The sequence below is a fragment of the Symphodus melops genome (assembly GCF_947650265.1).
Source record: "Symphodus melops genome assembly, chromosome: 15".
Taxonomy (NCBI): domain Eukaryota; kingdom Metazoa; phylum Chordata; class Actinopteri; order Labriformes; family Labridae; genus Symphodus; species Symphodus melops.
The window spans coordinates 6,985,387-7,001,858 of record NC_136705.1 but is presented as its reverse complement, the minus strand read 5'-3'; the positions used below and the strand labels follow the sequence as shown (position 1 = coordinate 7,001,858).

General features: G+C 38.9%; 1 protein-coding gene across 4 annotated transcripts in view; it reads right to left on the bottom strand.

The window, feature by feature from the left end:
- usp54a (ubiquitin specific peptidase 54a) overlaps positions 1-16,472 on the bottom strand; it is a 202,013-nt gene that overhangs the window by 44,806 nt on the left and 140,735 nt on the right. The window lies entirely within an intron of this gene.

The window sequence follows — 16,472 nt, the reverse complement described above, 5'->3', positions numbered from 1 at the left end:
ACAATAAGGACGAATCAGCATCAATGCATTGTTTCAACCCACTCTTCTCTCATCCAGAGGATAACAGAACAAAACCGTACACATCATTTTAAGCGTTCATTATGTTTGTAAGCCTGTTTGTAACCGGTACCGACAGCGTAGTATCAGCTAATGCCGGTGAATGAGAGTCACGGTCTCTACGTTTCAAATGAACCCCGTCATCATCAAACACAAACGCAAACATTTAAAAACAGCAACATGGAAGTTACACAGCGGCTCACCTGGGACCCGTTCACCGCAGAAGAGGCAAAGATCCCGGCCGACGTGGAGCCAGTGTGATCACAGCTCCACAAGAAGCGGCGGTCATTGTGTTTAAAGCGGCAGAATGGAGGGGGAGGAGTTACTACCTGCAGCACTGTGCGCGCGAGCATCAGCGCGTGCGCCTGTGTCAACATGTGAGTGTGTGGAGCTGTGTGTGTGTGTGTGTGTGTGTGAGAGAGAGAGAGCCGCTAGTACAAAACTGAACATGCTCAACCATAAAGTCGCGCATTTAAACTTCACTTAAAAAAGGGTTTTATAAAGAAAATGCTTTTAAAACAAATCCTTGTACATATCTTTTACGTAAATGTCTGTTATTCCAACCAAGTCGTGGATTATAAGAGCTGCTTTATGTTAAATACATATATTTCAGCTTTTTATAAATTAATCTTTAAATGCCTTTACTCTTGAATTGCCATCACCACAGCATTACTTCATGCACCACCAACAGCTGGGCCTGACAGTTTTCTCCTTGCAGCTTTTTTAATCTGCTAATTATTTTTCACATAAATAGTCAAATTGCTTATTACAATTTCCTGTGATTCAAATTCTTACTTTTGGTAAATCCAAAACAAAGGCATTTTATCAACAGTCATAAATCTCGAAGAAGTTGCCGAAAGTTCAAGAAGATGATAAAAATGTCCTCTTTGCTTAAAAACTTCTGAAATTCTTAATCAGTTATCTCACGGTTACTTTCATTTAATCAACACATAGGTTGCTTGACTAATGATTGCAGCTCCAGTGTAATATTCAAGAAGATTTGGGGCAACATTAAAAAGGTATTTTTTAATGAGCTCGGAAAAAAACAGCCCAATGTGGAAGATGGAGAGTGAGTTTGACTCCTCTTGAACTAATAGGCTAGCAACCCAGCGCTGTACTGTTTATGCAGAGAGATCTGAAACATCAGAACCTGAGGATTACATAGAACAAACCCATTACTGACAATGGGTTGTCCAAAATTCTAAGCCGAGTAATATAATTCTATTCAAGTTAAGTATCAACTTATAAATAGTGTACATTACCTCACTTGAATGACTTACCGTATTCTGAACTGAACACTCAAGTGGTTTCTGTGCCAAAACCTATATATAGCAAATTGTAAACGTACTAAAAAAATGTATCACTAAATGTGTCGAAATGCATATAATTGTCATTAATGTATCATTTACTTTAATAAAAACAACAAAATCATAAAAGTTCAGTTATATAAATATTCAATATATAATAAAAATTCAAGGGAATATTATATAATCACCAGATCACAAGTTTTGTTGAAATAAAGACGCTCAGGGGTTAAACCTGTGAACCGCAGTGAGCAGTCAAGCTGAAGGTGTGTGTGTGTGTGTGTGTGTGTGTGTGTGTGTGTGTGTGTGGCTGTATTGATCAGGGTATTGATCACATTAGAAACACAGGAGGACATGTATGGATCAATATTAGGCAGCTCAACGCAGCCTGCCACAACACATACTGCATATTTACAGACTCATAATGTTCACACTCAGCACGTTAATTATAGTAAAGGCCTGACAGATACGCACATTGTACAATCAGTAATCACAGATAATTATTCATACATTAGCAATCCTTCAGATGATCTTTATTTTCTCTGATGTATAAGATACTTCATATACTTTCTTATATCTTTAAATGCATGACAGCTATCAACAAATAGGCATTATTTCTATCAAAACAAGAACCCATATGTTCACTCTTCAGCTTCTGTTATAGCTGAGACTATTTCAAAACAAACTAACTTCATCATCCCATTATATTATTGATTTATGTTTTTGAGTCACCAAGACAGTTTACAGCTGGAAACCAATGTCGGCTCGAGCAACAACAACAACAACAAACGTACGGCGGTCATTAAAACAGGGGTATGCTCGGAGTAGTTTAACTTTTTAGTACATTTTTCCTTGTTTTTTTCTCTCTTTGTGAATGAGAAAAATACACACATTAGTTGTCATACCAAATTCAACTCATGTATATCCTACGCTAAATGTTAGACAGCTTCAGTCCAGGTATATCGAAGTTGGGCCAATCACAGCCATTTAGCTAATAAGGGGCTGATGTTCACGCTTTTTGTGAAAATAAAGATGAATGCTGCTGGTATGGATCACGTCTTATCAGAAGCTTCACGTCAGTAAAAAAAAAAAAAACAAGGCTGTGAAAATGCTGGCTACTTAATTATGTGCAGCCATATATCTGCATACCTAAGCATATTTTATGTCATGCGTTTCATTGATATGCTTTTTTGCAGTCTTCAGAGACATTTTGGTCTGCAAAAGTTACTTATTCCCTTTGACATGTCCAAATGAAGGGGCTTGTTGGCCTATAGCAGTTGGGTTGGGCAACCAATGCACAGAGACTGTAGCCCTCAAAGCGATTGGCAAGAGTTCACCTCCAAACCTCACCCCCTTTTATTCCCTACTCTCTTCTACCCATTACCTACAATTTCAATGATCCTTTCCTCCAAAATAAAAGGAGGTGAAAAGCCCCAAAATAAACTTGAGATAAAAAGAAATTCTCATATGCTCTGGGAGGTTTCAGACTACTTCACATTTAAGATTTGAGCTTATTCCAGGCTGGACATGGAAATGTATCTAAGAGTCCTCCAAATAAAATAAAAAAATAAGAAGTGTGTTCTTGTAAAGACAAATCTCCCAGGGTAACAAAGTTTCATAATAAGCCCAAGACAAACAAACAAGAGTGTGAAATATGTGGGAGAGATGGCACACAGTCAACTGTGGTTAAAAATAAATGTATGATGCTTAATGAAATAAAAGTTGAGAAGCAGTCAGTCTCATGTGTTTTTGGGTGGAGAACAGATTGGAACCACAGCTCAGCCCTCAAACATTCCTCTGCTGTAAACTCTTCAGCCTGGTTTCTATAAAAAAGGGCTGAACAGGACCAAACAGGGCAGAACTGGGTTGAAAGGGTTTAAAATACAGTTGTAAGAAGCACATAGAGGTATTGTTTTGTATAAACAGTTTTACACTAGCAGACATCTGATGGAGCCATCGTCGTGTATAAACCATAGATTCATTGACTGATCAAAGGGCTGCGTGACCATAAACAGCTGTAACAAAATGTGGCTCCACTAAATGTTCACTGATAACCACTTCAACACTATCTGTATCTCTTTTTGTCTAATCTGCACATGATCATGAGGACAAAATGTTTTTCATCCATTTTTACTGGGTCATGCACTGGAAAATGTCTCGGCTTTAGCAGCAACCTCCTTAAGTTTTGGCAACCTGTCGGTGATGCCGTGACTTCTTTAGATCAGAAAAACAGTGTTTAACTACAGTGCCCTGAGAACACATTGAAATGTTGTTGTTTTTTTAATAAAAGACATTTGATCCACTATGTGGAAGAAGTTTTTTTTTTTTTTCAAAATAAGGTAAAAGAAAGTAAAGGTGAAGTGTGGTGAGCATCACAGCAGAGAGAGAAAGCAGGAGGAAAGTCTTGTGACTGTCAGATGGACGCTTGTTTTAACACTCACATGACAGGATGTACGTGTACATAGATCAGGCAGGAAATGTACCGAACTAATGTTTGTGCTCCGCTGATGTTACAGCATGTTTGGATTTATGTTACGCTTTACACATTTTAAATCCTATGGGTTTACTTGTGCATGAACCTACACAGAACGGGATGGGACTGCTCGACTCGGTGCATGTTTTCAAATGAATTTCACAGTTGAAGCTCTTAAATTAAAGCTGTCTACTCTGGAAGAGTATCCAGCTGTGGAAAAGGTCCAGCCCTGTTTTTACCTCTTAGTGAGAATTTCCGCAGTAAGATGACAAGAACAGCAGCAACGATGTGATGACGTTCATCACTGTGCACGATTCTCACACTGTTGGAGCAGGCTTAGAAAACAAGCCACTATCTGGTAAAGTCAACAGAAGCTGTCGCCACACTAGCAACTGCCTAAAGTCTGTCCTGAGGGTGGCGCCACAGGGAAGGTCAGGAGGTCACCAAAGGCCTTTGCACAGTCATTTAGGAGACTTGATATTCTGTCAGCATAAAGATAGTTTCATTGTATTTAAATGCCTGAAACAGTTTGAAGAGGCGAGGTGCCAGATGCAGTGACTAGCAGCACACTAAAGAAACATCCTGAGCATCCAGCCAATATTTACAGTGAGTAATGAAGTGGGTGTTTAAAGAAAGCAGGAGGCTATTTTATGTTGTAAAAACAATACTTACAGTGCTGTACAGGCCCCACTTTGTCCACAAGGGAGAGCAAAAACTTACACAAAAGGAAAGCTAGTCACAGGAGCTTTAAGAAAAGCTGACAGGAAGTCGCTGAGAAGTTATGAGGCAAACAGCACAAGTCGACACTGATTGAAAACACTAGACGGTTCATCAGCCTTTGACCTCCACAAATATTTGCACAACACAACTCTGAGAGCAAGTTTGAAAACATACTTATAGGACTGATTTTTTTGTACACAATCAAAAACTACCAGCGCTTCGTCGCCAGTCTCATTTTGGATCTAGTTTCTACACAAGATTAGCTAAACCGTGGTGGCATCTTCAAGATATAATTACCAGTATGAGACCTTGAATTTGATTAACATGATGTTTTATATATAAACATATCAGCTAAATGGTCTTAAATTAATCCCTTCAATGCTGAGACAATCTCATTTTTATAATTTTGTCTCTTTTGTTTTTAATGACATGTACGAACATGAACTTGCCACATAAACAAAAAAAAATCCCATGTTATCGTTATCTGCACTGAAACCTATGAGTTCATTTTAATTGCAGTTTACTGAAACACTCTGATGACTGTGTTGTTGTTTTTCCGATGACCGGCTTTGGTTGTATAACGGACTGTGAAGAACAGTTTGTGCTGTCAGATCTTGTTTTCAGTGAGTCATTTCCATGTCCTCGCAGTTTGTTTGATGGTCACTGTTCCTCTCGCTCCTGATGGAAGAGTGATTTAGAGTTCGTAATGAAAAACAAAGAGCTCAGTGAAGTGAGAGCAAAGACTGCGCTCTCATTCAGATTACACACAAAAAGCTGCTGTCAATACAATACAAAGAGTCTGCAGGCCAAAACGGTGCTGACCTGCTGCAGCTTCCTGCTCATTATTGCACTGTGTGTGTGTGTGTGTGTGTGTGTGTGTGTGTGTGTGTGTGTGTGCGCGCTTGTGAACTACTTTACTCTTTCTTAAATACTTTTGAAGACTTCTAAACAACAAATAATACAAACAATAACACGTGATTACAAAAGTGGATTTACCAGTGATCAGTGGTAAAAGCACTCAGACCCTTAAAATAAAAGTGCATGTGACATATCTGCATTGAAGGATCAATGAGTAAGATATTTACTGAATTAAATCATACAATGACTTGACTTTATTATCAGACTTAAAGGAAACATGCTATGTTGAAGTGCTGACATCTCTGTCAACACTGCAGCAGCCAGTATGTCCTCTTTCTAAGTTTAGATTTCGGTGCAGAACGGTTTGTTTTTGTTTCAACCAGAGAAGGTAGGCGGTTTTGGAAACCCTGCAGTTTCCCAGGCAAACGGCAAACCAACAGGTGTTGCAGCCATGGAAGCAGGCAAGCAAAAAGGTTTAGTTTCTAACCAACCTGAAAAGCTTCTGCATTTATTTATTTTTGTGCATTTTTTTATTTTCTGCACGCTCCATGAGAAGAATTATGCTAAATATAGGATAAATATTGGAGATTTTTTTGAAAAATGGAAAGAGGTTAAAACACAGAAATGTTTCAAGACAGATGCAGAGCTGGCTAAACACTGAAGCTATCGTGTCTGCGACATGGCCAGTTCTCTCCAGTGTTTTAAATTTGGACTGAAGTACCCATGTTAAAGGCTACATGTCAGAGAGTTACATATTGCTCTGAGTCAAACAGCAACTTCAATATTTTTTTATAATGGGGCTTCATTCCTTCACTTGTGTAATTTTATTTCAAGGTAACAGAACATTGTATTTCATTTTACCTATGATTTCCTTAAGTTAACAGGCTTATTTCAATTTCATTCATGGACTTCCTGGTCCAGCTGGTTCTGTCCGTGTTTTCTGACTTTCTTACTTCTATTCATTGCTCAGACAAAGTACTTTCAGTTCGTGGTTTTAAATGGGTTTGCTGATGCCATTATTTGTTTTTTCTCAAACAATTCTTAAGATCACTGAGTTTTGTAACTTCAAGAAACACGTTTGACCTGTTTTACGCAACATGTTTAATGTACTCGCTGTACTATAAGGTAACAACTAACTGTTCATTTTATTTTATCGGGATTTTCAAGGACACACAAGGAAGACACATCAGAGTGTGAGGGAGGAATTCAGCAAACCGTTTACATTTGTGTGTTTTGATAATTATTGTTGAAGAAATGTGGTTGAAATCTGTTCAACCACACGAGCTGTCTCTGAAATACGCAAACAAATGAGCAGAAACGATTATAACAGCAGAGGTTAAAAGAGGACGAATATGATATCCTGTTATCCATCTGCACAGTTTAGCAGACGGCTGTTCCGTCATGAGCCCGGGTCTGCTGAAGATTTCTGTCCATTAAAGGGACGTCTTTTTCTTGCCACGCTATGACGGATTAAGCTGGGCTCTTGTAATATATCAATAAGTAAGGTCCTTTACCTGCTTTCTGTAAAGTGTCTCGAGATAACGCCTGTCATGAATTGACACTATACAACTAAAGATTGATTGATTGATTGATTGATTGATTGATTGACATGGCATAACCAACATGTAAAACGCTTTGAGACTCTAAATGGACACAGAAAAAGCTGCCTGGGATCTGACTCTTCTGTACCAAAGTATTCATGAAAACATTCAGCCCTCATCATTTACAGTCAAACAAACCCTGACTGCAACCTCTCTACACTGGTCTAGGCATGCAACTACTTTCTCTGTTGATTTAAATACACATTTTCTACTAAACTACTGAAACTGTGTCACCATTTTTGAAAATTCTGAAAAACCACTTCACACTTTAAGATGCCATCTGTCTACATCTGCTGGTTTACATCTGGCTAGAGCATTGACGCGTTAACTGGAGCTCGAGCCTCAGAGAGTGGTAGGAGCAGCTTACAGACAACATTTAATTGGCATCGCAGGCCTAAACTAATAAAACAGGAATGATGAGTAATAACTAGTAATTCTCGGGTAAACTAGCAAGAGTGGGGATATTTAATAGTTGAGTCAGCTAATCAAGTCCGGAGTATACAGGAGGTGGAGTTTTCTGAAAGATTTAAGTTTTTGTGTTGGGAAGAATTTCTTGCCTTATATTGATTATAAAACACAGCACTGATTGGCTAACAGGGACCATTCAACATCAACAAAATGGACTTGATAAATAGACAGTCTGAAATACTATTGTGGTATTTTTGTTACTGTAAGACAAATGTTTCATACAGCATAAACACTTAAAAAATGCACATTAAGTTAAGTGGAGATACATTTTTCCTCTCACGTCAAACAAGGAACTGATGGTTTTTTTTGTTGTTGACAAAAACACAAATCAATCATGGAACGCTTGGTTGAAGCAGCCGAACACTAAGCAAACAATCATGTGAGCACATGGTACAGTTACCTCGTTTGTGTGCTCTCATTTTACTATGTCCACTTCCTGCATGACATCACTCTCACCGTCTCCCATATTACATGTACTGTTTACTCTCACAGTCATATGATGGTACCACACACACACACACACACACACACACACACACACACACACACACACACACACACACACACACACACACACACACACACCCTGGGGCGACTGTGTGTGTGTGAGGATAAGTGCGTCTGCGGGCTGCTGGTCACCTGTTGCTGTTTGACAGATTTCACGTCTCTTTAAACCTGCTGCTCACAGACACACAGCACTATGTAACATCTCCATGTTATTTGTCATTATTGTACGATCTTTACAGCTCCATTATTCTGCATGATGAGGTTTGGCAGCACAGTGTCCTCTAAAAAAAATGATATAACTATAAAACTAAGAGTAAAGAATAATAAAAACCATCACTCCTTCAACTACATCGTCTTGCATTTCACATGCTGATATGGTAAAATGACCATTTGTATATTTAGTTTGTAAAGAAAGTAAAAACTTTTGATGGAACAGGTGGATGGCAGAAGGAACATTTAATCAAGCTTCTTCAATGCGTCTCCAACATTTACATCTGGGGAGCAGGGAAGGTTTGAAACTCTGAACTTTAGATGTAAGAGGAGAACACGGCCCACTCCTGTCCTGCTACTGCAGTACGGACTTGAATACTCTAACTACATTATATGAAAGCTGGACTTTAATTTGACAGACATCTTTAAATGAGGTTAACAGAAAGTTAATCATGAAGTCTATAGTGTTGGCTTGCATATAATCTAATGTAACCAACATCGACTAAAATTCTGTACTTAAGTACGGTACTTACGCTTCTTGTTCACTGAGTCGCCTATTTCCTGCTAACTGTATTGACTTTTATACTTTGGCTTTGATAAACTGGGTTTTCAGTCCTACGAAGGTCGCTAACTTTTACTTACTTGAGTGTGACCAATCAGATCTTTTGTGGTGGAGTTGATCGAAATGGGGAGGACACGACATTCATCCTTCAACTGAGACTGAAAAAGAAACGGAGCATTTTAATTGTGTTTTTATATATTAAAGATGTAAAATTACAAATAGCCCTCTTATGGCTTTCAGTTATATCTCAGACACATATAAATGTTTAGTGTCTCCATGTCGGTCTGTTTGTTAGCATCAGAGCTGCAGCTAAAAAAATATAACTTTTCAAACTGTTATACACGCCACATGAGTTAGTGCAACACATTTAGTTAGGGGGAAAAACAGGCGACATTATATTCAGTTTGAAGATGAATAAAAGATGGGGAAAAAATGTAATAAGCCATAAATACTCCAAGATATTTCCGTTATCTGCCAATTGTCCTTCCTGCATTTGGTAGCCTGTTTATCTTACACGTCTTTGTGTTATTAATACAGTATGTTCAGAGTTTGTTAGATATGACGATCTGTTGACAGAAGACAGTGATGATTGTGATAGGTTGAATGAAGCTAACTCTGCACCTTATGAAGCGCCCTTGAGAAACTCAAGGGTTACTTATCAGGTTGATAAGCAGCTTCGTATAAAGTAAGCACAAACTTTTATGTTAAGGTTGGTAAAGCCAGACAACCCAAAGATAACCTGGGTATGTTGAACTCGCTTCATAGTATATTCCCCTGTTGACCTGTTATCATCATTGTTGTTACTTATTACATCACAAATTCTCCCCATAGGATCTATAGGCTATTTTAAACCTGTCCTGGTCTTATTAGCAAGATGTCAGTGTACAGAGGCTTCAACCCAAACTGCCCTATGTGGAGAGAGCAAATGTTGGTTTAAATTCACAGGTTGGTAAAATGACATTACTCAAGTCCATTTGGTGTGCCATAAATATGCAAGAGGAGGAGAGCAGAGGAGGGGACACTCTAGATCACATAAATGCATTTTGGTGGAGAAATGTTGCAAGAATATTTATTGAAGACAGCTTTCAGGAGTTTGGTTGTTAAAAAAACAGAAATTACCTGATATTGTTTGCCTAAAATTCTTAGATTAAAATTCTGGTATAGTGACTTCATTGTTACTGTCTATAGTTGCCACAGGTCAAACAGTTGAAGGGTCAGACATCAAGGATTAGGAAGGACATCTGAGCAGAAAAAAGGTCACTTAAACTGTTAACTAAATACACAACAAACACAGTGTTCCTCAACAGACTCAGAGCCAGAAGAAAGACCAGAAACGGGGAGTGATGTAGAACCAATGGAAAACTGACCACTTAACCAAAGTACAGCTGCAGAAATTACAGCCTTCTCAAACTGTCTGCTCCTCCTCGTCGATCCTCAACAGAACTGCCAACAAGCTTTAAGTTTCCACAGACACCAACATCAACTTACACAAAATACTATCATGTTAGATCCAGTGTGAGGTGAAACTTCACATGGCTAATGCAGTGAGTTCATGTTCAGCTGCAGAATTCACATACAGGCATGAGATTTCATCATTTCACTAAAAAGGGGGAAAAAAGTCTTGAAATGTGAAATGAAAAGAAACTTGTAAATGGGGGTGTCCATAAACTTGACATAGATTTATTGACCGAGCTGAAACATGCAACAACAGCATGGCCCTCTGAGTGGAAGTTTAAATTCAAGTTTTAAAAGTTTTCATAAAATGAGCCATGGTGAGGTTGCTCTTCCAAAGAGAGTTGAAAAGATAAATATGAGCTACTATCTCACTACACGTTATCTCTCACTCATTCATTTGCACACTCACTCTCTCTCTCTCTCTCTTTCTCTCTCTCTCTCTCTCTCTCTCTCTCTCTCTCTCTCTCTCTCTCACCTTGACAATCAGCAGTATTCAAATAGCCTCCTCCTCCTCCTCTTCCTCCTCCTGCTCTTCTGCTGGGACTCTTTCCTCACACCGACACCTCCTCAGGAATAAACAGGAGTGATGATGGCTGCTCGCTCCCTCCTCCTCCTCCTCCTCCTTCTCTTATCTTTTCTGTCCACGGTCCGCTCAGCAGCCGTCTCCCAGGTGACTCAGCCAAAGAATGACATCATCCCTGTCAGCACACACACCTGTTTCCTCACAAAGCACCACCCCTGAACCAGGAAGCCCCGCCCCCACCAACGCCCCCTCGCTCACAAGCACTTCCTGGATCTCTTAAAGGGGAAGTGTCAGCTCTCACGAACAAAAATAATTCATTTATTTAATCAAACAAGTGGTCTAATAACCTATAAACATTCTGCGGACGTCTCTCTGAGGTACAGTCTGTTCACCTGTGTGGAATCAGAAGTCTGCAGTTTATCTTTAAAACATCAGCAGGCCGACACACTCAGACTGCCATTAAAATACATTAGACACTTCACCACAGGAGGCCCCCACCTCATTTACTGAACATTGTGTGTGTGTGTGTGTGTGTGTGTGTGTGTGTGTGTGTGTGTGTGTGTGTGTGTGTGTGTGTGTGTGTGTGACTGTTACAGCAGCAGGTGCCATATGATGCACTGTGGTATGTACGTCCCATTTCATCATTTTCTGTCAAATAACAGCAGGAAGTGGCACAACCTACAATATTTCCTGATTAAATATTTACTTCAGACTAATTAAGTGTCATTTCGTTCTTCCGTCCAAACATAAATGTACTCACTAGCCAGTACATATGTTTTCATGCTCTCCTGCCTCTCTGGTGCAAAGACTCACAATCATGGAATGAACTTGTATTACTGTCACTGTTGGTTTACTCCTCACTCCTTTAGTAACTAACATTGTCAATGAGGGGAAAATGTTTTTTGGGGGGGGGGTTTTTGCATTCGTCCCTTGATATTGCAAATATTTTGAATTACACATCACACTGAAATAAACGCAAACCATGTCATAATGTCAGACTCTTCTTCGCATGCCAGCCAAGAAATCCCCCCACACACACATTTTTAAAAAGACTTCAGTACAATCAGTGTTGTCGGATATACTCAACAGCAACAGGCAGAACTGACAATTTGAAGTTGTCTTACCTCTGACCTTTGACCTAGGTCGTCTCCTTGCAGTCTCACACAAAGATACAACTTTAGAATCTTTGCAGAGTTCTGTCTAATGAGGCTAAGAGTTTCCGGTGAGTGTCTGAAAATGATGAACCACATTATTATTGTAGAAAGCCTGCTGGGTCTGTAAACACAGACACACACAAGCACACACACACACACACACACACACACACACACACACACACACACACACATTACCACCAATTACTGCAGAAATAAATATGCAAATGCAGACAGCAGAGAAGGGTTATATTCTTGTTAACTGTATTCTGGAGATGAAACGCCTGCAGATAGAGGAACAAACAGTCGGTGTGCCCTACAGGCTGCAGTGTTCAATACAGCCACAATATCAACAAATACAGCCTGAGGATTTTTCCTTTTTTATTTTTACATTCTGAACCAGCAGAGGAGGTAAAAATGAAATTTATTTATCCTGAGGGTGTTCATCCTCTGAAGAGCAGGCTTGGAACATGAAACTAAGTTGAGTAAGTCTTTAAAGTTGAGCAACACTAGAGATCATTAGCAGGATTACAATTTCAGTCTAGATTTCTTTAACTCTTTTACACTATTGTGCCTTGCACCTGCACAGCGAGCACACTTCAGGAGCCTTGCTTTCTGTTATCGAAGGAAGGCTCTGCTAATGTTATGGCTGCCATGGCTTTTGGGAAATATTGCTCACGCTGGGTTGAAATTACATCATTTCTCTGCTGTTAGATCTAAAAGAAGTACATCATCATAAAGATGTTCATGATCAAGAGACACCTTATCTTAGGAAATATTTACATTCAAGAGCATGCATCAAACACATAATTAACTTGCACTACTGGTTGGTTTGTTTGTGGATAAAAGCAAAAATCTCTTAACAGAAAAGTTATTGGCAGTGTACTTATTTAAGTCAGTGGTGCTTAATAAACGAAAAAAGAACATGTTGTGGTTACAACTACAAATCTAAACATGCAAAACACGGGAAGACACTGTTTAATAAACTCGAATTATAGCCAACTAGAAATATGAAACTAGGTTTGGTGGGGTGCCAGATAGCCTCGTGGTTATGTCACACACACACTATGTACAGAGGTTTCAGTCCTCATCACAACAGCCATACTTTAGGTGCAATCCGACTTCGACCCTTTCCTGCATGTCATTTCACTCTCTCTCCTCCCACTGTTTCCGGTCTCTCTTTAGCTGTCCTATCCAATAAACACAAAACCTCCAGAATCCTCATCATCTGTCCTGTTGACATTAGCTACACCATATATTGTTTCTAAGAGCTCTTATCTTAAACATAAACAATATAAACAGCTGACCATTTTTGTATTTTTGTACAAAGACTGGAAACTGATAACCCAGCCGAATCTAAAGAAACCACCAACCAACACCTCAAAACAATCAAACAGTACTACACTCAAGCACACAGTTAAACAGTTTTGGTAAAGGCATTGGTTAGCTGCTGACGCTTGTTATTTGGCTACATCTGGCTGTAGCTTCATAATTCTGTGCACACTTGACAGTGTGGCCAATCTTGGATGACTCTGACATAATTTACGCAAGCATACTTCCTGAAATAATAGATAATTTGAGTGTAGTTAATCATGATAGTTCCCTCACAACTGCAGAGAAGAAGACAGAAGATGGAGTAGAAATACTTGCAAACCAAGAACTGTATTTGGAAAAGAACTTTAGAGATAATACTCAGTTTTCATTTGTGCAAATGCTGCACAAAACATCATTGCTTTTCACCTCTGTGACTACGCAACATCATATGAATTTACAAAGCAGTTATTTGTATAATTTAATCTACAACTAGGCCTACATTGATACAACAGTTTTTAGTTCTTTTTCAAACGAGGTTCTTCACCTGTGAAGAAGCAGTAAAAACTATAACCTCCGTCCTCGCACAACCTAACTGAGTGCTTTGTATAACTTTTTATGAGATCAAGAACACACACACACACACACACACACACACACACACACACACACACACACACACGCACGTTTAATAACAGCTTATTCCGGACTGTCTCCCATAGCAACCAGATTGCACTCTGTCGTCACGGCAATAGAGCTGCATCTCATGACCAACTGATGGAAACCAGACGAACATCGAGGGAGAGTGAGAAAAAGAGAAAACTGCTGTAGGAAAGGTGTCATTCGGAGGTATGTTGATAGCCTTGGTATAAATTGAGGATTCTGACCCTGGTTTGGGTATTTTTTTATTTTCAAGTATGAAGCTGTGTGTCCATCACCTTCTTAGTTTCTTTAAGCCAGGAGTGAGGAGAGGGGGGAGGGGTTCTTCACAATCACAAACAAGGCTGAGACCTTTAGCTTTTAGTGTCTGAACGAGCTGAGAGGCCACAAAGCAAACAGCCAGCAGCATTTACCTGTCACTTAATGAAACCAAATTGGTTAAACTTTCAAAACTCAATATCATTTCAGTGGAAGAGTTGTGTGATAACTCAGCCACTTTCATTATTTCATGAATTAAGATACAAACTATACCATAGATTTTGCTTATTTCATGCAGCAAGTTAACAAGACGGGCCTGAATGTAAATCTTCCCGAGTCAACGTGCATTCAGGCCTGTGGAGTCTGGAACGGGAGTCTGCTGAGAGGGAACAAACGATGCTATAGTCTTATTATTAGGTAACCTTCATTGTTTTTGCAAGGAATAAATGATTAAATTATTATTTTAAACTACATTAAATTTATATTAAAGTTTAAAAAGTAAGAAAAGTTAATTCTGAACCAGCAGCAGCACAGCTGATCCTGTGTGTTTAATTAATAGACTTTCTCACACAGGAATTTTCACAACAAAATATCATCAACAACAAAGGGGCTTGTCTGTGGAGGAGGGTGGTGGTGGGAGCTCTTTCCAAAACTTACACACACACTTTGTGTGAAAGAATGCCTGGGAACTGAGTGTCTGTGTATGTTACATTTATTCATTTGCTAATTTTATACAACAATGCAACAATACACACTCTCATTAAGAATGCAGGAAGGGAGAGGGAGCGAGAGAGCTTCATAAAGACACAGAGAGAGAGAGAGAGAGAGAGAGAGAGAGAGAGAGAGAGAGAGAGAGAGAGCACATTAATGCACAGCAGAGAGATGGAGTTGGAGTTATTTTTGTTTAGAAACTGCAGTTAGAATTAAGCTTTTGAGATTCTTAACATCTGAAGAGATCTTGTTTTGCTCACATGAATCACAAAGTAACAATTAAATAACTTTAAAAAACGTATTAAAATCAAAAAGATTGAAAATTAAAAAACTTTTCTGTTAAGAGATTTTTGTTTTTATCCACAAACAAACCAACCAGAAGTGCAAGTTAATTATGTGTTTGATGCATGCTCTTGTAAATATTTCCTTAGATAAGGTGTCTCTTGATCATGAACATCTTCATGATGATGTACTTCTTTTAAATCTAAATCTAACGGCAGAAACCCTTTAACTAGTAAATGTAATTTCTTGAATGAAGAATAAATAATGCTACCCTGTTCACTTGTTGTAGTTTCTTGCCCAATTCAAATCGAAGGAAATGTATGTGCTGCCAGTTTACAACACTATGGGAAGCCTTAAGCTTAAATAACGTGCTTTGCGCCTGGAAAAAAGATGTATGAAATGTATGTTCAGTAAGTATGTTTGTATCTAGTATGCATGTGTGTAGTGGAGTTTCACTAACTTTTTCCAGCTTTTCACTAAAAATTGGGTTTAGCTAAACAGCCTAAAACAGTAAGATTTGTTGTTCTATAATTGTTGAGAAGCCATATCTAACCCATCTCACTTTTTTTAAATGTGTCTATATGTCTTTTTGTTAAAGTAGAAATGATATCAGTGCACCAGTGAGGCCAGCCCTGTCAAAAAAGAGTCTGGACACTCCTCTGGTGAGCAGTCAGAGACAAGGCTGCAGCCTTCAGCAGTCAGCAGCTCGCCATCACACTGAGCTGCACCGAGCCAACAGGATAGTACTGACCAGCTGCAGGCAGTTCACATGAATAAACCCAGAATATTCCCTCAGGACAAATGATAACGATGAAAGAATATAATGCAGATGTAATAATCCAAAATATGATAATATTAAAAAGTAATGAAAAGATCATTGTTACTTCTTACTTTTGGAACATTTTGATTACTGACAAACTCTACTCTACTCTCAATGAAGGACTTCCACACTGTGGATTAAACTGGAGTGGGTTTTCTACAGCAGACAATTTACACCCAAGAACACAACTGATGACCTTTTGAGAAGAGGAAAATGCTTAACTAAAAAACTTGTAAAACAAGGGCAGTAGAAAATGTTTTGGGAAAAGTCTCAATGTCATCTAGTTGTAATGATTTTAAAGTGTATTCTTCCATTTCAGCCTCTCTCTCTTCCCACATGCTCCTGTTGTCTCTCCTCCATCGTTTCTTTGTTGCTTGGATGTCACTTCCTGAACTGTTCAGTCCGCAGGAGGTGACCTCATCTGATGGGGAATTTAAACGAGGACTGAACAGGAAGTTCTCCCTGGAAAATGCCGTCAGTTTTTCTTTCCTTCAACAGAAACAGTGATCACATTGATTCAAAGATGAATTTGTTTTCA